This window comes from Pholcus phalangioides, unplaced genomic scaffold (assembly GCF_987345545.1).
Source record: "Pholcus phalangioides strain wild (caught in Gottingen) unplaced genomic scaffold, Ppha-v1.0 ptg000008l_1, whole genome shotgun sequence".
NCBI classification, from domain to species: Eukaryota; Metazoa; Arthropoda; class Arachnida; order Araneae; family Pholcidae; genus Pholcus; species Pholcus phalangioides.
Window position 1 is genome coordinate 25,679,480 of NW_028301601.1, and position 24,827 is coordinate 25,704,306.

Consider the following 24,827-nt stretch of genomic DNA (forward strand, 5'->3'; position numbering starts at 1 on the left):
ACATTTTGCATCAGGTTCCCTAGGATGGGAGTTTTTCACAGACCCCTCCTCTATATTAAATTATAGTGGGAAAAACAAAAAATGATGGAAACCATATATCAGGCCCCGGGCTGCAGCTCTGTCAGTCCCACTCTTGTGAGGGGTCATAAGGTGGGGTCCATAAGTGACCCCACCTTATGATATTTTGTATAGTACAATAAATTTTGAAAATAAGTAGGAAATATGTAGGCTCTTTATTTCCGGCTAAGTATGGGACTACCGTAGCATCACTTTGCCTAGGGGGCAAATGATGTTGAGAAAGTCCTGAATAGAACTCGGATTTGCGGGGAGCTCAATAAATTCTAGGCTAGTGGTCTGGAGGCCAATCTTATTTGCAAAATTTTCATTTAGTATAAATTCACGAAAAAATCAATACGTATAAAGGATCTTGCTTCTAGATGAGGGTCGAAGACTGGGTAAGACAGGGGAGCCACGAGAAAAAAAATGTGCTTCAAAGGGGGCTATGTGCAAAAAAAGGTTAAGAAACGCTGCTCTAGAGTACGCGTTTTTATCTTAACTGGGGGAATCCTTGTACTAATAATCCTATATACTGAATATTGTCTTGCAAAGGGCGTCAATGGTTCTCATTTTATTGGTACTGTACTGGAGGACCGCGGACTTCGTGTTATTGGTACAAAGGGTCCGCAAAACACTAAAGGTTAAGAACTCCTGTTGTTGAGCTTGTGTTACGTCAACAGATACTTCAAAAGGATTCCGCTCGTCATTTATTAATTTGGAGGAAAAAAATTGGACAGAAATTCGCTGATAGGTGGTGCTAGATGAAAGTTTTAAAGGAAAAACCATGCAGTGCTATTATCTCACTTCTGTTTCGGAGGATAAATGAATGCACCTGAAAAAATGCACGACACATACATACACTCACACTTAGGTTATATTGGCAAAAGGAATACAATTCTGATTGATCGTTCCCTCCGGTGTTAAAAATGGCAGTAAATTGCCTCTCGGATATGAGCTGATATCCCATTTGAAGAGGTCTCATAAATTTAAAATTCATGCATAATACGGGGTGGGGAGGGGGGCAAAAATAACTCGCCGAGTTGTTTGAATCTACATTTGGGAGACGTACGATAGCACCTCTTGAAGCACATAACAATCATTCTTCGGAAAAAAACTTTACGTTAGTTACACAACACACACACACACATATCACATTTCAACATGTAACATCACTAACAATAACTCGGCTGTGATTTTTATATTCTAGGTTGGATATGTCCAGAACATAAATTACTTCCTTATTGGTGCCGCTGTGGTGGTCGAGTGGTTATAGTGACGGACTCGCGATGCGAGGATCCGGGTTCGAACCCCACAGTGGTGGTCGGCTGAAGTTGGTTTTTTGTGGTTCTCAACTTCATGGGGCAAATGCGAGCCGATCTCCCCGTTAAAAAGTCTCGCCACAGAGAGCAACAGTCCTACAACGATAAATCATTCAATCATAACACTTCACTCATAGTTAGAAAAACTGGTGGCAGATGGCAGCACTACACATAACAAGCATTACAGAGAAACAAAAAAAACTTCACGTCAGGTTTCACTACACGTACACGCACATTCCCGCATGTACCGATTCGTTGGGGGTTCCGGGGTGCATGTGTGGTGTAGCAGTAGTAGGTAGGGCCTCCAAAAAATGGCTCGGGGATCCATGATGTCAGCCACCTCGTTGTGGCGTTGTATTTGTATACATGCGAGACAAAAATTCCTGCCGTTGAAGCCCCATTCTATAGCTTTCAGTAATGCAGGGGGGTTCTCAAACTATTCGCCTCCAACCTATGTCGGGGACGCCGAGGAGCGGTGACCCAGACAAAGGTTTTTCGAAAATTTTCTTTGTTAAACTGCTCTGGTGGGGGGGGGGGGGCCAGCGGAGCTCGTTGGTAGGCGTTGAATAGGGAGAAAGTTTCACCGCGGGAGGAAAAAAAATCGAGAATCCCCTGTATTAATATATAAATATATAATATATTACCGGCACTTTGTTTAAATTACCGGATCCAACCTTTGTTCCGAGGAACCCTGTGATTAGGGGAAAGTATCAAAAGCGGTGGAATTCATTTTTTTCCCGCTTAATCGGATTTCAATGATTTCCATCACACAATATCCGATTATGCGGGTAACAATTCAATTGCCATTTTACAACGTTAGCATAGTTTGCATATTCGGAACTGGGTGAAGCTTTATTAATAAAGCTTCTCCAATAAATCAGACATAAAAAATGAAATGAAAACCATATCTATTAGATTACAATGATCCGAATCGCTAAGATTTCTAACGTTTCATTAAGAAAGTTAGCGGTCTCTATTGGCTAATAAACAGAAAGAAAAATAATTATATGTACGTATTGAAGACAACTTGAATACTTGCAGGACCTCTTGTACCTATTCTACTTTTTTTTTTAAATCTTAACTAGTGCAACATTTTCTTAGTTCCAAATATTCTATTCAATAAAAGTATTAGGGGTCATTCAAGTATTACGTCAGAATCGAGGTGAGGGGGGAGGGGTTTTGGATTTGATGACGGGGAGGGGGTTTGAAGGGTGCTTACGTCATCAACCACCCCTTTTTGAAGATATGAAATATTCTAAGCTGCTGACGGCGGGGGGGGGGGGTCAGTGTTTTGCTGACAAGGGGAGGGAGGGGGGGTCAAAAATGGCTGAAAATCTGCTTACGTAATACTTGAATGGCCCCTTATTCGTATGGAGTTGATGTGTATTAGCACTTGACGTGTGAAGCGTAATATTCTATTTAGCTGGAAACTTTATCATTGTCATAGGAAAAATTTTAGTGCTGGAGGAATTTATTCGTTTAAGCGGGTTATCCGCTTGTTCATCCCTCATCCGATTAAGCGGGGCCGACTGTACTTGATTCATGCTGTAATAGTGTAAAAGTGTGCGTGTTTCTGTGTTTCGAGAAGTATTTTTGTTTGTTTTGTGTGTGTGTGCGTGCGTGGTGTTCCGTTTAACTATCTAATTAACCATTATTGAGTAGGAACCCATACTTCGGGAACCTGAATTCGGACCTTGTTTGTTACCGGCCTAAATTGATAAATCTTGACGAAACCCGTAGTCGAGACGTATTTTGACAGACGTTCACAAGCTACCGTGCGTAGTACGATAGTGATAATAAGCGTGATAGCCCTGAAATTACAGCAGGTTATTAATTGCGTTCTGAAAGTTCGGATGGGAGAAAATTTGTTTTCGTTTCCGATGGCCATACTTATTAAGGGTGTGACAGTTATTGATTGATTGATAAGGTTGGTATATTTGCTTTATGCGAAAAACAACCGTGTGTGTATCTGTCATAACCTGTTGAGGCCGGTTCTGATGTTTGTTTGTTTCCAATATTTATGAACTGTGAATTTTTTCTCAGGATCTTTATCTTTATGGAGTATAGGAACATGTTGCATTCAAGATGATGAATCTGGTTTAAGGCCATGGCCTGCAGCCATTGATAGGACTTGATAACCTGGTTGGTTCTTTCCGTTTCCAATTCGAAAATCCCCCCCCCCCTCCTGTTTCGTTTGTATCTGCGTTTTGAAAGCTTGATTATAGTATTGAATATCCCTTCGAAAATTAATAAGGGATATTTTGCTATGCCGCTGATGAAATGACCAATTCACTGATGAGTGTCCTAGAGATCTGGTCAACAGGGATTCTCAGCATTTCCGTTTGCATGGACATTTTCCGTGATTTCAAATGCTTACGTTAAGTGACAAGATTCCAATACGAAAAATACTACACATCTAGCTAATTGTATCGCCAAACACAAACTGATCTCTCTTACCTAAACTATGCTATGTTCTTCCTAGTCAACGGAACAGGCCTTTCAAACAGGGGCGTCTAGCCACGTTGTGTTCACGGTTAGAACCTTGTTTACAGGGGAAGGGCCTTATTGGTAAGTTCAAAGGGGTGGCAAACTTGAGGAATCAGTGATCAAGACAATTAGCACAGTGGAAGATGGCAGCAAAATTTCACAGACGGTAAAACAATATATCTTTTTCTGCCTAGAGAGTGACCAGAAGAGTGACTTGGACCGTGTGACTCATGTGAGTGACCAAAAGAGTGACTTGGAGCGTGTGCAAGCACATGGGTGATCACAGCAGTGTGCAAGCATGAAAATGAATAAAAGAGTGGTCCAGAGAGCGAGTGTATAGGTCAGTGATCGACCACCGAAGAGTGACCTAGACTGGTACCGGGCCCTGACATCAGCCAAAGTGGGCCGTGAATGAGATTTATTTTGTTTCTTCCCCCACTTTTATTTCCCATTAGTCATGTATTGAACCGGGCTTTCAAGTTACAGAAATAAATAACCGAGCCGTGGACTTCCAAATGTTGAGAACCACTGACCCAGAGAGTGTATGAGAATGGGAGTGATCGAAAGAGTGACCCAGAGAGAGAGAGGAACCAGACCAGTGAATGACTAGTAAAGTGTGCGAGCATGTGAGTGACCAAAAGAGTGATTTAAAGAGAGGCGTATTTACAGGGGGGGGGGGCAAGCGGACTTGGCGAGGACTTAACGAGCTTTGCCCAGGGCGGAAAATTTGAGGAATCGATGGTTAAGAAAATTAGACCAGATTGTGGGAAGAGCGGGAAATTTTGTGCAGCCCACAGGCAGCCAAACCATAAATATGCTTGATGTATTTCATTCCTCGGAAGGTCAAAGATGTTTATTAGTGAATACATACATTGTTAAAAAAAAATTTTGGGGGGGGAGGGGGCACAAAGTCACAAGCGCTGGACAAAATGCCGCACTCCCTCATGAGGGAGTCGCGCCCTGCCCTTTCCATAATAAAGTGCAAAAAACGATTTTTTTCCGCCACCCCCAGAATTTTCTGTGAGGAGCCGCCAGTGGAACCCATTGATCTGAAGAAAAAAAAAATGTCTCCCGGGAAAACTTCTCCCACGAAGATAAACCATGATTGATGGCAAACCACGTGATCTTTGTTTCCATTCTGGCGAATCAGATGCTTTACTTGTCACTCGAGCGGCAACTTCGCGACGCGTATTAAGAAACGGAAAACATTTCTTTTATTAAGGTTGATATTAAAGCATCAAATCGCCATAAATACATTGCCCATATCCCAATGCACCCATTTTTTTTTTAACGATTTACTGGAATCGTCGTCCCACGTTCGTTGACCTTCGCCAGCGGTTAAAGGGTTAAACCTTTTCAATGAAGATATATATATATATATATTTTCCTTTCACAGTACACTAAACTGAAAGCACGTTCTGTATGTGTGTGTGTTGATACTAAAAAAAACATGGATGGCAATAAAAAATGAGGCTTTTAACGAATGTTTTCTTCTTCTCTAAATGGGAAACACAGAGAAAGGCTCCAAATGATAAGCTTAGGAAAAAATAAGACAAACGAAAGGAGACAGACGAAATAATTATTTTATTGTATGTTTGCAGCTGCGTGAGTCCTAATTTGGAGCCTTTTATTTTTGTTCTTGTTTGGAAGCATTTCTTATCTACGATCATTGGGTTTGTTTTTATAATGGAAACTTTATGTCCCTTCAAATGAATGCGCTTTTGAACGCTGTCATTAAATATTAATTAGCCAATGGGAGCGTTCTATTCTTATGAAATCTGAATGATGTGGGCTTTTCTCATGTTATTTTCTAACCCTGACAGTACAGTATTTTGAAGAAAAATAGATTGATGGCGGTGTGCAAACTAGCTATAAGAATATACTTGCCCGAAGGATTTGATAATCTAGCCGTGATGTACAGACAAACTCGGTTAACATGAAAAATTCAAGCATTTACCATCTTTACTTCAAAAAAAAAAAAAAGAAAAAAAAAAAGGAGGAAAGATGGCAGTGCTATCGAGAAAACGAAACGAGCACAATTCTGGCTACATAAATACGGAAGGGCCACACATTCACTCAGAATACACGTACCGGCATGTACCAGTTCGTTAGAGATTCCGTAGAGGAATGTTTATGAGGTGTCTGTTCAGTTGTGTTAGTAGACAAACTCGGTTATAACGACATCGAAGATTCCGCGAAATTTTTTCGTTATAACCGAGGTGCCGTTACAACTAAGATTGACGTGTCCAAAACCCTTTTTGATTAAAAAATAATTCAGATGCCATCAAATTCTGAGCATGTAAAATTGTTATTTCATTATGATTAGGGTGACCATATTTGAAGAAAATTGCCATAATTAATATGGAACATCGTCACTTGTCGCCAAAAAAAGTTTCTAGTTATCAGCTAAATTGCCAAATATTGCCTATAAGTATCCTTTGGTGAGGAATAAAAGTGCTGCTTCTCAAGTGCCCGAGTGGTGCAGTTGTAAGATGTGAAGCTTGCCGTCAGGCTTTTTTCCTGTACCAAAAACCATTCGAGAATTCATGAGACACCCTGTATATTTCAAAAAGAAATTGTCTTAAAATTCTTGGAATTGATATCAGTAAAGTAATATTGTAACTCGGTTTAAAACATTGATAATTTACAAAACATGGAACGTGACTTTGCTCCTAAAGAAAAGAAACCATTCGTTTTTCGTATATTTTTTATATATTTAACCACAGAGTAATAATACTATAGAGTGCGCGCGAGGGGTTACAATGTGAAGCAAAGATCCGGAGTCACGTGACTCCGGTCGAAAGGCTGGTCAGGGAATCTCGCTGGCAATGCTTTCCTTATGGCTACTCGTATGACGATCTACACGTGCTGTCTTATTTTTCATTAGAATGGTCACCACGTGTGCAGCTTTCGGATGTTCTGAACGGTTTAGGAAAGGAGGAACATTATCCTTTCACAAGGGAATACTTTTTTGCTTATTCCCCTTCTTATAAATTAAAAATTGGAATATTAAATTGACGATGCAATGGATTTCTGACGTAATCTCAGTTTTTAACAACTCCATTTTGGATTTAATTCAATTAAAGTTCCAAGTTTTGGTAAAATTCAAATGTCATGAATCATTATTAAATATTTTAATACAATTTTTGGCAATAAATGATTGAAATTGTGAGTTTTATGAAGTTTTAACTGAAATATACGTCTCCGCAAGATTTGGCGAGCTAGTGAGTTCATTCGAGTTTTGCTCAACTTGGAAGAAAATATGCTTTTCAGAAGGAGAAATTTATGAAAAATATTCTATTTAAATAGAATGGGAGGAAAACTTCCCCCCCCCCTCTAGACAATTGCAGTTTGGCATAAAAATGCATAACAACCTCTAAAAATAATAGTATTTTTACCCCTCTTCACACCTGAGATAAAACTATTACAGAAAAGAAATATTTTTATTCATTAATTTATGTTTGTTGTATGTGAAATTGCCTCTTCAAACAAGAAAATTAATTATTCAATTGATTTTTTGAGTCAATATCTGTACTAAGACCTGAAGTCATATATTGTGTACCTCAGATGTTATCTTGAAAAAGAATCATTCTAAAAACGATTTAATACCTTAAATTAAGATTAACATATGCATACTTTTGGAGCGAAGAGATTACATATGTCACATTTATATATATATATATATGTGTGGCATGTGTAAATATTATGTTATATATATGAAATATTATATCCTAAAATATTATATATATATATATATATATAAAATTACAGAATCTCATCATCAATTTCTCTAAATTATAAGAATTAAAATTCCATGTAGAGTATATATGTAATAATTTAAAGTGTGTATATATATATATATATGGAATTTTAATTCTACATGGAATTTTAATTCTTATAATTTAGAGAAATTGATGATGAGATTCTGTAATTTTCTTGAGTAAAATCTATTTTAATCCTGAAATATTATGTAAGTGTTTACAGTTTTGTGTGATGAGGTTATAAAAGGTTTTTCAGGAATGTTAGAAATGAAACTTTTTCTTATTGTTTGAATATTATTTCATGACTGAATATGGCATGAGTGTGAATGTGTTACATTACATAACATAATATGATGCATTATAGTTAATTATACATTAATCATGAGTATATAGAGTAATTGTAATGTTCTGGAAAGATATATTTTTGTTTCAATAACCCCTAGTATAAATAAATTTTCGAAATTAAAAGCGACAAAGTGAATGAAGAGAATATTTAAAAATATAAATGAATTAGGCTTTACAACATATACGATTTTCTAGCATTTATTTTTACTCCAACATGTTATGTATAATGTATCAAATTTACAGTAACATAAACATTATATATTTGTTGTATACAATATTTTGTTTCCTGTGTGTGTATAGATATTTAGAAAGCTATTAAAAACTGTGCCAAAAAAATTTATTTCATGAAATTTATACTGTTTATATTCACTTCCTTCAAATATTATATATTCAATTAAAATTTAAAAACCCATGTGTTAAGAAATTATTAAGAATTATCCCTTAATGGAAAATAAAAAAATTCGGTTTTCCAATATTTGTTTATTTTATAGAATTTATTTTTTCAAATCTGATACTCCCTAAATATTTCACATAAAAATGAGTGAAATTCATTGAAAAAATAAAGGAAAGTTTTCATCAACTTGATCGAATTGAGTCAAATTTCGTTACAGCAACATCGTAGCTTCTGCGAAAACGCGCCAAATGTAATAGCGCAGAACCTGTTCTTTCCCCGACAATACTGCTCATCTTTTCTTCACGTTCGACAAGTTTTATGAATAGCGTGCGCGGTCTATTTATATCTTAAGTCTATGTATTTAACTTTTAATAACTTTCTCCTCTGTATATATAGAAATGCAATCGCTTATAATGCTCATTCAGCGTTACACCTGCAAAAACAAAGTGAAAGAAAACAATCCTTTTAGAACTATCGTATTTAACTTTTGTTTTCTAATGCCCAAGAGATATACATCTGTATCTCTCATAACGACTGTTAGGGCCAAAAATCCTTTAAATTTTGAATCGAGCTCATAAAAAAAATAACTAACTTAATATAATCACAAACGTATCACTGAATTATTCAAACGGATAAGAATCCCCCCTTTTATGATGTTTTTCTTCTCCGAACCATTTTTGGTAAATGAAATAACGAGTAGTTTTAAAAGACTTCTGTATCTCGCATAACATAATAAATTAATTGAGCTCTCTGTTTTAAACTTTTTTTTTTCTACTTCGAATATAATATGTACGAAGTTTACGACATTTTTAAACTATTATTACAAGTTTTCTCGTGTGTTTGTGGCAGTTAGCAATTAGGAGGAATTCCTTTGTATTATAACGAGATTTCTTATTTTTCCTTTTCTCGTATTTTGAATCGAAATGGGTTTTACGAGTTAGTTTTTTTTTTTTCTTTCTTATTCTTCTCTTTTTTTCTTGGAATTTATTTAAGTTTCGTTTCTCGTGAGGGGAAGGAGGGGTGGGGGGGGGCGAAAAGAGAGTTTTGCGTGGAAATGAGATTTTGTTGTTTTTTTTACTTTGAGGGATGTTTTGATTAACGTTTTGTCTCTTAAAGTTACGGGGAAATGCCATTGGAGTGGTTAATGTTTCTCTTATTATTATCTTCTTTTTTTTATTTTACGAGAATTTTCTTAACTATTATTCGTTTTTCTCATTTCTAGTTAGCGGGGGAAACTTATTTATTTGGGAAAACGTTTCGTTTCCGTTAATAACATTTTTTTTTTGTTTCTTTTCCCCGTCTGAGAAAATTTTATATTAAGTTTCGTTTTTCGTATTTCTCGTAATTATATCGGGATAAAAGATTGTTGTATGATAATTGATTATCAGGTATTTTGGGTATTCAATTTCCGAAATATTTCATTTCTTACTGTGGAGGTTTTGTTTTTTTTCAAGTTGAATAAAATATTGTTTCATTTATTATATTGAGCCGTTTGCTCTTATTGGATTGAACTATTCGCGTAATTAGGAGCTTATTCTGATTATGTTCGCATGTCATGTACATGAAGCGAGGTGAACATTTTCGTGGGAAATAATGCGGTTGAAAGATGGCTGAAATGGCTGTCTTGAAAATAAGGTGATTCCAGAATTTTCAATTGGACGGAACTGAAGCATTGGCCAATTATCACACATTTTTCTACCTAACATTGCAAATTTACTTTTACAAATTTAGTACATACAGTGGATCCCGCTTATAACGTTTTTTTGAAAAACCGTCATGGAAAAACGTTGTAAGAGGGAAAAGGCTCTAAATGGGAAATCTTAATAAGAATTTCATATAATAGTTGAGACCACGAAAATTAGTCATACTAAGCGGGAACTTTATAAGCCCCTCGGAGTCGTCTGATTTGGCTCGCGACCGCAAATCCAATTTTGTGAACAGAACTGACATTTCCAGATCAATTAAGTGTCCTGCGGTGCAGCTGCACCTCACTTGAGTGGCCCGTAGAAAATTCCCAGATCAATTAATCGATCCGCGGTGCAGCTGCACATTACTTGAGTGACTCGTGGAAAATTCCCAGATCATTTAAGTGTTTTGCGGCATGTTTACAGATCAGTCTAACGGCCCGCAGCATATTTTCAGGTTACACAAGTGACCCGCAGCATATCTACAGATCACCGCGACATTGTTCTAGATCATTTGATTGACCTGCGGTGCAGTTCCACATAACTTGAGGCACCCGTGGCATATTCTCACATCACTAAAAAGAATCAGCTGCCAGCTAACGGCCGTTTTAGGTACAACGTGTAGTCCGGCCCTTCTAGTGTTAACCGAATCGATCAGCTCACATTCGAACCCTGGATTTGGGAACCACAGAAAACCAGCTTCGGTCGATCACCACCGTGTCGCCTGTGGGCATTAAATCACGGTCTTCAAAGTACTTACCATAAAATAGGCTGTGACCACATGATCTCGAGAAAACTACGGACATATAAATTCAAAGTGCGGGCTCAATGGTCTCTCTTGGTAAAAAAGATTCCAAAGGCAAGTGAAGTTGCCGATCACTGCTTAAATCACCGTAAAACTATCGCTGGCGGGAATTGATGCACCATTGCGAATCTTAATCTACGGGGGGAAAAAAGTTTTACATAATATCATATATGCTGTACATATACATGTTATGTATCCTATGCATGTGAGATGAACGTTAGATTTTTTTGTTACTTACTTTAATACTGTATTATCATAAATATCATTTATAATTTAGTGCGGGAAAATAATTCTAATTCGATCTCAGTAAAGAATAAAAATTCACTCAAGCTCCGTTCAAAATACGGGAAATAACGAATAATTTCCAATGAAACTCCGAATGGCCAAATGTACGGGAATGTCCCGGAAATACGGCTCATTTGATCACTTACTAGCCACGCTCACACTGTTTGATTTTTCCAAACGAAATACAGGGAAACCTCGATAGGCATTTCCAAACAAGAACATCGTTGCAGAGGGATTTATCTTTGTAGCGACGTTCCGCTGCATTCTGATGCAACTTGTCTCTTCAAGGGTACAATGGTGATACGCTGAATTTTATATCGATTGTATAATTTTTAATGGTGGGATATGGGTTTTATATACACTTCAACTGACTTTTGGTTCACACCTATTAACGGCCGAAAAATACTTCGGTGACTGAAAGCGCGTAAACTAGACCTTCCCCAAAGCATTGTCCATTGTCTGTATCGATTGCATAATGCTCTTGTTGGGGAGTGCTTATTTGCTAAAGTCAGTCGCAGAAAGTCACATAATGAGCCTTTTATCTCAAAGAAGCTCCATAGAATGGACTCTATTCATTACGATGCTACACACACATTGACCTTTTTTTTTATGAACACGAATGAAGTCACATTCGTGTGTGTGTATACGCCTTTTCATATGTAGAGATGATGAGCAGTTTATTTTTTAAGATGACTTTTTAATATTATCTGGCGTTACTTTTCGTTTACATTAAATACAGGGTGAACCGAAAGTTAGTTGCACCATATTTGAAATATTAAATTAAAATTGACTGATTGCTATTGTGTGAGAGTATAGTTAACATTAGAATCCTTGTCACGGTCGAGAATTTTGTTATTTGTAGAGATTGAATATAGCTTCAAATTTCAAGGATAGGTGGCGCTGCTCATGCGTAAGACAGCAGCAAACATTTGCAGTGTATATGAGATATTTTTTTTCCCTCTCTCACGTTTCTGTGTGTGCCCCTTACAGCTCAAGCCACACATGTGAAAAGATTTAATTTCAATTCATGGGGATTCTGGTATCTCCTTTTATCTTTATTAATTTTTGTTTTCCACAGTATAAATTCACTACCTGGTTTCGAACGCCACCAGCACAACAATGGTGGTTGACTGAAGTTGGCTTTCTGTGGTTCCCAATTTGGAGGCGCAAATGCGAGCTGATCTCCTTGGGCCTCTTAGAGCAACAGACCTACAACAGTACAGAGCTTCTATCATTGCCCTTCACGTATAGTTCAAATAATTGATGACAGACAGCAGCACTATAACAAGCGATACATAGAAACAAACTTCACATTAGGTTCACAACACATACATGCACATTCCAACATGTAGAAGTTCCACAGAGGAATGTGGATGAGGTGCATGCGTGGGTTTAGTAGTAGTAGTATAAATTCACTGTCGTAAAAAAAATTGATGTGGAGGAAGCAACAAAAAATCACAGCATGAAGGCCCCTGTTGCATGATGTGAGAGGGCCAAGGATGAAAGAACACGAACACATACATGTATGAAACGTACATAAATTCACAGTCAAGGGTCCACAATAATATTCAGATGCAGTTGCCTCTTTGGAGGTAAAGTGGTATTAAACTTTATTTGTGTGTGGCGATAGATGAGCTGTGTGTGGTTCGAAACATGAAGGCACAACCTTCTCAGTTTATGAGTGAGAAATTGGTATGTATATACTATATATATATCACAGTAAAAGCCTGAATGTCTGGTGAATGCTTTCACCAAAGCAAGTTAGAAAAAGTTTGAAATACGCTTGAAAAAAAAAAAAGTTTCCATTTCAGACTTTTTTGTTAAGTCCAAGCTCGTTTTTAATGAATCAAGTTCCCCTGTGATTGTATATTACTTAATAATCATAGTATTTAATGATTACAAGTGATAATTAATCAATGAAATAATTACTAATTACCACCATGACCCAAGTTCCGGTTGCTAATTGTGGAATAAATAATTATTTATTGATTAATTTGCTCTGAAAAATATAGCCTCTTTCAATGAACCAATTAACCATAATGAACTTATTGGTTCCACTGTTATTAATTAAAAATAATCATTTAAAATGAATTAATCGATATTAGCTAATGAATGGCACCTATTACTTGATAATTATAAGTATGTAAGTGAAATTTTCATTTTTTCGGGATGCTGACTATCAACTTTGAGCACAAGTGAATCTAAACTTGGGTGTATCTACCACAATTAAATTAATTAATGATAATTATTCATCATTTTATAAGCGTCAGGATATGACATGTTCATGGTGGTTCATAATTTTCATTAGTTAATTATTCGTTATAATTATTAATAATTGAATATAATTGATAAGTGTCAGGAATAATTCATGATGGTAAATTGATTAATTGAACTTCCACTGTTAGGGGGTGAATTATAATTATTAAATAATTTGTATTATTAAAAGTCAAGTTTGAAACAAAAAAGGTTTGCAAACGTTTTTTGGACCACGATACAGCACAAAAATCTCAATCATTACATTTCACTCATAGTTCAAAAAAATAGATGGCAGTACTGCAACATGCATTACACAGAAATAAACTCCACATTAGGTGCAGAACACGGACACGCATGTTCCAACATGTACTAATTCATTGGAAGTTTCGCAGAGGAATATGAACAAGAGGTGCATGTGTAGTTTGGTAGTAGTAGTAGGTCATAGTTACGGACTCGCGACGCGAGCATCCGGATTCAAACCCCACCGTCGCCGCAGTGGTGGTCAATCGAAGTTGGTTTTCTGCAGTTCCCACCTTTGAGGTGCGAATGCGAGCCGATCTCACCGTTAAAAAGTCTCCCAACAGGACTACATACTATATTTATACATTCATTACACTTGAGTAGAGTTTACATGAGTAGAGAAAAAACTTGTAGTTTAAAAAAATTTTATTGCAGATGGCAACACTACACATAACAAGCATTACTCAGAAACGAACTTTAAGGAAGGTTCACTGTACGTACACACACATTCCAACATGTGCTAATTTGTTAGAAGTTCTACAGAGGAATATGGACGAGGAGCATGTCTGGTTTAGTAGGAGAATAATTTTTCGGGCTGGTACTAACTCTACTTAGTAATACCTGTTTTTTCCAGTTTCCGGGCTTTTACCGTGACTTATGGTGATCATTATATATATTTATATATATAGTTGACATTAATATTCATGTATATTTATATATCATTTCAGATTGATATTAGTGTCATTCTTCCCTTCCGATATGAAGTCTTTCAGAAGTCGCAGTGTTCTGAGGAACAGAATGTAGAGCTCTTATTCATCAACAGGGTGAGCTTTACTTTCAAATTTTCACTATTGAGTATCTACTGAGATTTAGAAATTGATTCTTGATTATTCAGTCTGTAACAAAATCTGTAGTTTTCATGTATTACTATGTTAGGTTATGGTAAGTTGAAAAATCAGGTCACTGGCATGATGTGCACAGAGCCACCCTAGTGGGGAGGGCTGCGATAGTTCTTTCACCAGTTCTTATATTATTTCTTGCATTGAGTTTTCATCAATTCTGGATGTCTTTCTTGTTAATTATGAATGTTAATCAATTGTGGGATTATTAATTTCACTTATTTTGAACTTTCATCTATTCTGGAGTTATTTCTTTCATTGGTTTTGAATTTTTATAATGATAAAAATGAAATTATTTCTTCCGCTAATTCTGAGTTTTCATCAATTGTGGGAATTATTCATTTCAATAATTAAATTTTCATCAATTCTTGAATTACAGTATTTTATTGTACTTTATGAGCCGTTTCGGTAGTGAATCATGAGATGAACGATAATTCTTAACTAATTTATTACGGAACAATATTTACATTAAAACATAATACTGTATTTTCTGGTGTTGCCAGATACATAACAATTCTCCCGCACTAAATTAAGAGATGATTAATGATACAATCAAAAGTTATACACAAGAATCAACACTTGAACAGTCACAAGTTCAATCTTTGAACTGGTTTTCTAGAGCGAGTTGAGCGTCTCAGTTGAGTAGTCTGAGCTGGAGGAAAAATATTTCTTGTTGATCGAGGAGTTGCATTTGAAGTTTGCTCTGTTTCAGTAGAAGCATCTACCATAGATGAAGTCTTGTGTTGGCAAACTGCAGGAATCTCTCGTTGACATACATGATCACTAAAAGTGACAGATTTCTTTTGAGGGAAGTGTCTCATAGGAACTGATAGTCGAATAGGAGTTTGAGAAGACGGTCGATTGACTTCACACCGTCGAAGCTGCTCAAAATGTCTCTTGATAATGTATCCATCATCTAGTTCAACTAGGTAATGAACACGACCCAATCGTTGAACAACAGTTCCATACTTCCATAGGCTTGAATGAGTGTAATTTCTTGACACTACTCTATCTCCTTTCTTGAAAAATTTGTCAAAGACTGGCTGTGTTGCATTGTTCTTGTATGACTCAGGAGTTGTAGGTTTGAGGAGATCTAGCTTTGTTCTGAGATTCTCTCCCAACAATAATTCTTCTGGTGTCTTTCCACATGAAAGAGGTGTAGCTCTGTACCGAAACAATAGTTTACATAATTTTTCGTGAAGTGTTCCTCGTTCGAATTCCATGCATTTCAGTTTTGTCTTCAGGGTTTGGCAATAACGTTCTGCTTGTCCATTTGTTGAGGGATGACCAGGAGCTATCATTCGTTGTCGAATACCATTTCGTTTGCAGAAGTCCATGAATTCTTGTGATTTGAAAATTGAAGCATTATCACTAACGAGAATTTCTGGCAGTCCATGTCGACTGAATATTTCTCGCAGGAAATGAATTGTAATAGCAGAATCTGGAGCTTTCTTCATGTAGTAGATTTCTGGCCATTTAGACTTCGCATCGATGACAAGTAAGAAAAAATGTCCCATGAAGGGTCCCGCATAGTCCATGTGAACACGTTGCCAATTTCTTGTTGGACTTTCCCAATTGTGCACTGGAGCTTTCTGGGGGTTTTTCTTGACGTCACAACAGTTCTTGCAACTTTTCACTAGACTTTCTATGTCAGAGTCAATATTCTTCCAATAGCAGTAATTTCGAGCAAGTGCTTTCATCTTTACTATTCCACAATGAGTTGAGTGTAGTTCTTGAAGGATGGTTGGTTGAAGTGTCTTAGGTATTATTACACGCTGTCCACGAAGTAGAATTCCTTCTTGTAATGTTATTTCTGGGTCATATAAAGTTCCTTCCATCACATTTTTCTTTAGTTCACGTAGATCATCATCCAATTCTGTATATTTTCGGATTTCTTCAGAAGTAATTGTGTCTGTGGATATGTGTCTAATCACTGATGCTTGCAGGATGTATTCATCATCAACAGTATTGACTTGTACATCTGTCAGTGGTAAGGGACTTCTCGACAAATAGTCTACATTTGCATGTTCGGATGATTTTCGATGTTTGATGTCATAGTCGAAGTTGGAAAGGAAATGTGCATACCGCAACATTCTTGTAGCTGACAATGCTGGAAGTTTTTTCTCTGGATGCAAGAGAGTCATCATTGGTTTATTGTCCACAACCAATGTGAATTTTCGACCAAAGATGTAATCATAGAACTTTCTGCATGCCCAATACACAGCTGTAGCTTCTCGATCGAGCTGGCTGTAATTTTTCTCAGCAGCTGTTAGTGATCTTGAAGCGAATGCAATAGGACGTTCACTTCCATCAGGCATAATATGCGATAATATTCCGGATAGACCATGTGGACTAGCATCAGTAGCCAAAGTCACTGGAAGTTCTGGAGTAAATGGTATGAGGACTTGGTCACTAGCAATTTCAGACTTGATTTTTATCCATGCTGCTTCACAATCAGCTGTCCAGTTGAACGGAATACTTTTCTTGAGAAGATTATTTAGTGGGTGAAGTAACCTTGATGCACTCTTGATGAATTTCGAGTAATACATAACTAAGCCCAAAAATTGTCTCAATTCGTCAACATTTTTTGGTCTGGGTGCTTCTTGAATAGCTTGAATCTTAGCTGGAGATTTGTTCAGTCCTTTGGAAGTTATAACATGTCCAAGGTATTCTACACTTTTTTCAAAAAATTTACATTTGTTGATATTTACATGCAAATGATATTTTCGTAATTTATTTAGAACATTCAGCAAGTGTGTTGTGCATTCCTCATAAGTCTTGCCTTGTATAATTAAATCATCAAAATATGCAGTTACTCCATCTAAATCTTGAACAAACTGATCCATGAAAGAATGAAATTCGTTCGGTGCAGTTTTAATACCAAAAAACAATCTTTTTGCCAAATAGGTACCTCGATGTGTAGAGATAGTTTGAACTTTTGCACTATCTTCATTGACTGCTAAATGCAAATATGCTTTATGGATGTCCAAGGTGCAGAAATATGATCCACCTCGTAGCTTGTTGAATATATCTTCAATCTTGGGTATTGGGTGTCTGGCATCATGAAGTTGATTGTTTACAGTCACCTTGTAATCAGCACAAAGTCTTACAGAACCATCAGATTTTGGCACGATGACAAGTGGAGTTCCCCATTCTGAATGATCCACTTTTTCTATGATCCCTTGATCACACAAGTTATCCAGTTCTTTTTCAACTTTTTCACGCAAAGCATATGGTACTGGACGAGGTTTAACAAACACTGGTTTGGCATCTTTCCGCAATTTCAGGGAGCATGTATAATCTGGAATCTTGCCCACTGTTTGTTCAAAAACATCAGAGTATTCATTGACAATACTAGGAACAGATCTTTTTACGGCACACACAGGTATATGCTTGACACTTGAGGAATCATGAATGTCATTTATGTTGATATCCAATTTACGCATCCAATTTCGACCAAGGATAGGTTCTCTCTTCAAATTGACAAGGTATAATTCTTCTTCACTGGATTTAGCATTGTAGCATACAGTCACTTTGACGTATCCGATAGGTTTGAAAATTTCACCTGTATAACTTCGGAAAAATATATTTGTTTTCAGGATCGGAAGATTTAGGTTTAAGCGCCTGTAGTCACTATGTTCATGATGCTCACACGACTACCAGAGTCACATTCGAAACGACAATTTTTCCCATTTAATTGAATGACTGCAAATATTCTATCGTCTTTTTCAGCAGTGTTAGTGCATATATCAACAATTTGGCTCACTTGAAAGTGATCTGGATTTTCGACATATTGAACAGTATTTCCTTCAGATCCGCTTTTATTTTTCCGTTTCAGAAGCTCTGTAATACATACTCTACTGATATGACCTTTTTTGAAGCAAATCTGGCATGAGAGCTTGTGTTTCACTCGACAGTTTTGAGTCTGGTGGTTGTTTTTTCCGCAATGGAGACACACGTTTTCTAACCCGATGTCTCTCAAATTGAGGTTTCGCTTCCGACTTGCCGATCTGTCGCGTCGATGCGGAGTCGATTTCCGTCGCGAACTCCCGCTGTTATTACATTGCGCAATTTTATTCACACTGGAACCGTAATTACTCTTGTAGAGTTCTTTATTTTCGATTTTCGAAGCTTCAATCGCTAATGCGACTTCGAGTGTTTCGTCGAATGTCAGTTCAGCTTGTTGTGGAATTCTTTCGCGGATTTCGGCATCCTGTAATCCTCGTATAAATTGAGCACGTAACATGAGGTTGATGACAGATTTTGAGCATTCAGCATTTTCACAACTAGATTTGAATTCGGCGGTTTTCGAGAGTTCTTTTAATGTAGCGATATAATTCGAAATCGGCTCACCTGGGTGTTGTGTGCGGCAAAGAAACTTGTGTTGTTCCGTCAGGATGTTTACCCTTTTGCAGAGATGATCTTGCAAGATTTTCAGCAGGTCGTCGTACGTCTTAGATGAAGGGAGATCCGGTGAAGTTAGACTGGAAAGCAGGTGATAGTACTTGGATCCGAGACAGTTGATTAGCACCATTTTCTTGGCTTCGGCGACGTCGGCTGTTGAATCCGTGAGTCCTTTGAGCTGGAAGTAGTTTTCGAGTCTTTGTACATATTCACCGAAACTTTCGTTAGCTTCGTCGTAGCATTCAAACGAGATCGATTGTGACTGGAGAAGCGTTTTCACATTGACGCTGGTTGAAGATGCTGGATGAGTTTCGTTTAGTTTCGAGACGAAATTACTTAAAACGGTTACTAGATCGTCGATGTCTGCCATTTCCGATTCGTTTTTTTTTTTTCACTCGTCGCCAACTTTATTGTACTTTATGAGCCGTTTCGGTAGTGAATCATGAGATGAACGATAATTCTTAACTAATTTATTACGGAACAATATTTACATCTCGTTCCCGCCATGTTGTCATTCCCTTCAAGTGTTGCCACCTTCGTAAAACATAATACTGTATTTTCTGGTGTTGCCAGATACATAACAAGTATTTTTAATACTTGGTGAAAATAGAATCAAATTAATAGTTCCGTTAGTTTTGAATGTTCATCAACTCTAGAATTATTTTTTATTAATTCTGAATTTTCATTGGGGCAAAGGGGGATCCTAAACATTTTTAATGCCTTGAAATTGTGGGGACACCTACCCCACATCTGGTAAAGGTGAACACGGCTGACAAAAATTTTCAACTTTTGAATAATAATACAGTAATAGATGAAGCATATAGAAATATATATTGCACCTTTAAAAAAAGTGAGAATGAATCGAGTAAAATATTCTCCCTTCAAAAGTGAGAGATTCTGAACTTGCGATCCACAAATCCTTCATTTACTGTATTCAAAACCTGTGTTCATTATCACAGCTGTAGCCAGGGGTACACATCTTAGGGACAGTCTTCCCCCAAACCTGAAATATGAGAAAATGTAACTTCTTTTAGCACAACCCCCATCTATCACTACCATGAACACATTTTACCTTCTTTCGCCTCAGTGAATTATGGCAGAAGTATATCATATGCATACATACATATTTTGTGTGAAGTTAGTGCTGCCATCTATCTAGAATAATACTGAAATTAATGAGCAAAAACTTATTAAAAATCAGAAATCCTTAAATGAGAATACAAGAACCCTCACTAATGATCATCAATAATATAACGATATATCGATGATATAACCAGAGGTAAAAATTTATAGTTTTTCTTCCTGTAGGTTATACTCCGTTCTAGTCCGATTTTCTTGACTATTTATTCTGTAAATTTGTTGTGCTGGAGTACTGTCTGCTTAGCTCCCTAATCCTACCCTGACAATCTGCCTCTGACTCTAAGTCACTGTTTTTGTCACTCACATGTTTGCACACAATCCGTCTTTTTACTTTTTCACTGACCAGGTTCCTCACTCTCTAGGTCACTCACATGCTTGTACACTCTCTGGGCCACTCACTGACCATTTCTCGTAGTCTATGCAGAAGCCGATTTATGGTTTTGCTATCCTTCTCCCATTCTACTCCAGTTTCTTTGACCACCGATTCCATGAAACTTCCTAGCTCAGGGCAGCAAGTTCAGAGGGGCAGCAAAATTTGAGAAAATTTGGGTGGCTAAAAAATTAGTAGAATGGGAGAAGGGTGACAAAATTTGTATAACCCTAGATAAATCCACCTCTGCCCAGACAGCAAGAGACTAGGTCGTTGAGTGAGCAAAATCTTGACATGGAACTATGTTGTGTCACAGTAGTGTGTAGCTGCCTTTAGAGCATGAGCATGCATGTGAATGACAAGTGACTAGGTCAGTGAGTGATGTAGAGCGCATGCAAGAATGACCAAAAGAGAGACTTGGAGAGTGTGAAAGCATGTGAATGACTAAAGAATGTGTTAGCAGAGAAGTGACTGAAACAGTGCGCAAGCATGTGAGGGTTCAAAACAGTGTGAACATGGGAGTGTAGGGCTCCCACTCGTCCTCCTTTTTTTTTTTTTTTTTGGTAAAATGTCCTACTTTCTTGGTTTTGCCTTACTTTTCCTACCAAAACCCATCAACAAAATTTGTATAATTGATTTTAATTGAGGAGCATCAGCATAATGCCAAATAATACAAATGTAATAGATTGCAATTAATGATTCTACCAAAGCAAAAATTGTATGAGTTTTTAAATTTATTTGGGGGATGTATGTTGACCATTAGGTGGTTTATTAATTTTTCATTTGCTTAGTTTGATAAACAAAATGTTTCAACAAATAAAGAAGTGATTAAAAACTTCCGCCTTTGGTAGAAAAGAAAGTAATTTTGTACTTACTACTTCATGGTCTTGGACAGTAACTAACATTCATCATTCAAAATTATAGTGCACATTTTGTGTATAGGTGAAATAACGGTTTGCATTACAAAGCAGTTGAATACATCAGCCTATTCTAGCTTTTGTGACTCCGTACTGACCCAATAACATTCAATTTTCTTCTGTATGTTTAGGGCATGCAGAGGTATAAACAATATTTACAATGCTCAGCAAAGAGCTAGAAATGAAAGTGTTTCATTCGTCAAAAATGATTGCACTGAGCGCTAAAATTTAAGCAAATCCTTTTAAAAAAAGGGATGGGCAATGCAGTAAAACTATCTGGTTCACTTTGGCTTATTTATATCAGACCTTGTAATTTGCACATTTTGCACTGTGCTCTTGGGAGTTGTCTAGAAAGAGCGTCATTCTTAAAAAAACTTACATGTCTTCATAATTTGGTGTGTGCATTGTCAAAGAGAGTCGACAGACTGGACTGTGGAAGACTCTAAAAAAAGAATAGCATATATTGTGAGAGACAATAAAAGAATCAGCTGTGGTTGCTAGTACACTGTTTTGGCCAAAAATTGTTTTTGTTACCAAGTCATTTCTGTCAGTTTGCCTTCGCTCGAGTCAATCTAATAGGGTACTCAAATAGTGCTATGGGGGGAAAAAAAAAAACCCCTAATTTAAAAATTTTTTAAAAAAGAAACAAGGATTTTTTATTATTATGCTATGATTATGTTGTGGGGGGGGGAGTTACCCATCCGTGTCCTACTTTTTCTAATTTTTTTGTTTGGGCGCCCTGGAGTATTGAAAAGAGTGACTTAGAGTTGTAGTGTACTTGAAGGAATTTTGGGAGGGGGGGGGGGGAAGCAAGCGGGTTACAGCACAGGTTGAATTCAATGTCAGGAAAATTAGAAGGGAAGGGCGGCAAAATTAGAATTGCCCATAGGCTGTGAAACCATAAATGTACCTCTGCCTGTGAGTATCATTATGTAAGAGTTTCACTGCAATTATCTGTAAAAGTGTTTCCTAATGAAGGTGATATCATCCCTTGACAGCTGATGGCAGCTATTATATCTACCATGTAGAATAAAAAAAAGTAACAGCATTCATTGCATTGATATGACGCTCACAAATGATTTACAGTAAACAAAATGACTTTTATTGCAAAAGACCAAATAAATAAATAACCTTGTATATATACCTTATATACACATCATCACAAACACTGAAAAAAAAAAAACCAAACATGAGCATACAGCACAGAGAAATGTTATCAACAACGTTTCAATCACATTACGGTTTTATGGAAAAAGAAAATAATAATATATGAATGTTTTTCTTACGGGTGATTTCAATTTTTGACACATTGTGTTTCGTAGGCTGAACACATTCTTTGATAAATTGTAACAGCGATGTCACATGATCGATTAAGTTCATCCTCCTCATAAGTTTTGAAGGAATTATTTGTGAGAGAGAGACGAAAACCGCAAACACCTTGTCATAACTATTCTCGGCATCTCCAACACATTGCTTGTTTAATGGAAGTTTATCTTGCTATGTCGTATGTATCAAAGCACCAGAAACTAAAGCAGAACTAGGTGGTGCTGTTGTAATGCAGATAAAGAATTTCCATGGGCATGAATATATGCAAATACCAACATCCTAATTCACACACACAAAATAATACAGTTGAATACCCCGTTATAGTAAAAATCTCATTTTAACTAACACTTTTTTGATTCCCCTGATAAGTTTGCTTAGGAGCAATGCAAAAACCTAGAATTCCTTTATAACAAAATTTTGTTATAACGAAGTGATTTCTCCAGTCTCTTGGAGTTCGTTATAACGGGATTGGACTGTAACATCAAACGTTCATAATACTTAATCATTTATGGTAAGCTACAGACCTCTTTATCAGTACCAGTCTCTCCCGCATACAGTAGAACCTCTCGGTAACAGACATTCAGGCAACAGAAAAATTTGCCTGCTAATAGTTTTTGTTATACAGCGTCATCTATAACTGAAATTAGACATTTTTTATTATAATTCATCTTAAAGGGGGGGGGGAGGGGGACTCTAGGCCATGATACATATTCTTAGTGCAAACCTCACCTTTTTATGTTGATTACTTGATTTGTTATTAATTTTTAAAATGCGCCTATATATATAGGGCTTCTCATTCACCCTGTACATGAAAGCTTGTTGATATAATTTTAAAAAAGTATCAGTAATGGAAAGGTGTCCATTATGAGAGGTTACATTGTATATATGTCTGGGAAAGTTTTTCAGCGCAATATTAAAGCAAGGAGAGGTGGATCAAATAAAAATGAAACAGTGGTTATGATTTGGTTTATTTTTTATATGAGTGTGGCAAAACTATGTGCAGAAGCAGAGCGGGAGGTAAGAAAGACAACCTCCTACAGGGAAATGGACTTGCCCTAATTAGTCGGTCAGAAGCAGTGCTGTCTTAAGGTATGGAGCATGGCCCAGGATCCTCCAGAGAAAAGGAACCCCATAAGAATTGGATGTGGTTGAAATTTTCTAGAATTTACCAGGCAGCGCCTCGAAAAAACACTCGGCCCAGGGGCCCCCATGATGCTCTTAAAATGGCCCTGGTCGGAAGCACTGGATATGTGCTGGCAGTTGGCCAACATTATTGTTCAGCAGGCCATTGGTTGTTTTTTCATCTTCATTTGCAGAATGTTTGCGAGTAAAGAAAAGCAATGTGGTGTTATTATTCGTTTTAGTAGCAGTTGGAATTGGGGTTTGTAAAGTGCATCTGTGAACGAATGCAATGTAGAGAGAACATGCACTGTCATTAACTCATATTGCAGGGAGGAATAGGAATCTGTTAAGGATGATACATGACCTGCTAAAAGTCTCCTCATCATCATGGATGTCTTTTGGTGAAAGAAGTTGACCAGATAATCAACTGAAACAGATAACACATCATAAGGGGCATCAGCAAGAAGGTGGAGTGAGTTTTGGCTCCGGTCACGGCATCATTATGGAGAAACTCCTCACACTACAAAAAAGTGAGTGCACAGTGGAAATGCTTGTGCCAGTCCTGTACATGAGTCAGTGACAGAACATTTTCCTCCGTTCACCAGTGCGCTTTCCGAACTCCAATTCCTTCTGCCGCACTAGAAAAAAAAAACCACCACTTTGCTTGTCTTTGCTCACAAAAATTTCACAGATTGTAACAGTATGGACCTGCTGGAAGTTTCTTCATGGGTAGTGCTGTTGACTTTTTGACGTCCACTAGCCACCGCTTGCTTATCATGTAAGGCCCAAGGACAAGAAGATGTTTGACGCAATTCTGATCAATAATCTACAATCACTCTGATCCCACGGATTGACGATCCTGGAGTGGTGACTGACTGGTACACCAGATCAGTGAGATTTATGATAATATCTTGAATAATTTTAAAATTCTTAAACCATATTTTCATTTGATCCACCTACCCCTATACAAATACATAACAGTTCACACAAACATGAAATGAACGAAAAAAAAAAC

At 37.0% G+C, this 24,827-nt stretch overlaps 1 protein-coding gene across 1 annotated transcript in view; it reads left to right on the forward strand.

Annotated features, from left to right (window-relative positions):
* LOC149084090 (tyrosine-protein phosphatase Lar-like) overlaps positions 1-24,827 on the forward strand; it is a 205,455-nt gene that overhangs the window by 42,376 nt on the left and 138,252 nt on the right. The window contains exon 2 of the mRNA XM_089234444.1: positions 14,363-14,458. The gene's annotated coding sequence lies outside the window, so the exon portion shown is untranslated. The remainder of the gene's footprint in view (positions 1-14,362; positions 14,459-24,827) is intronic.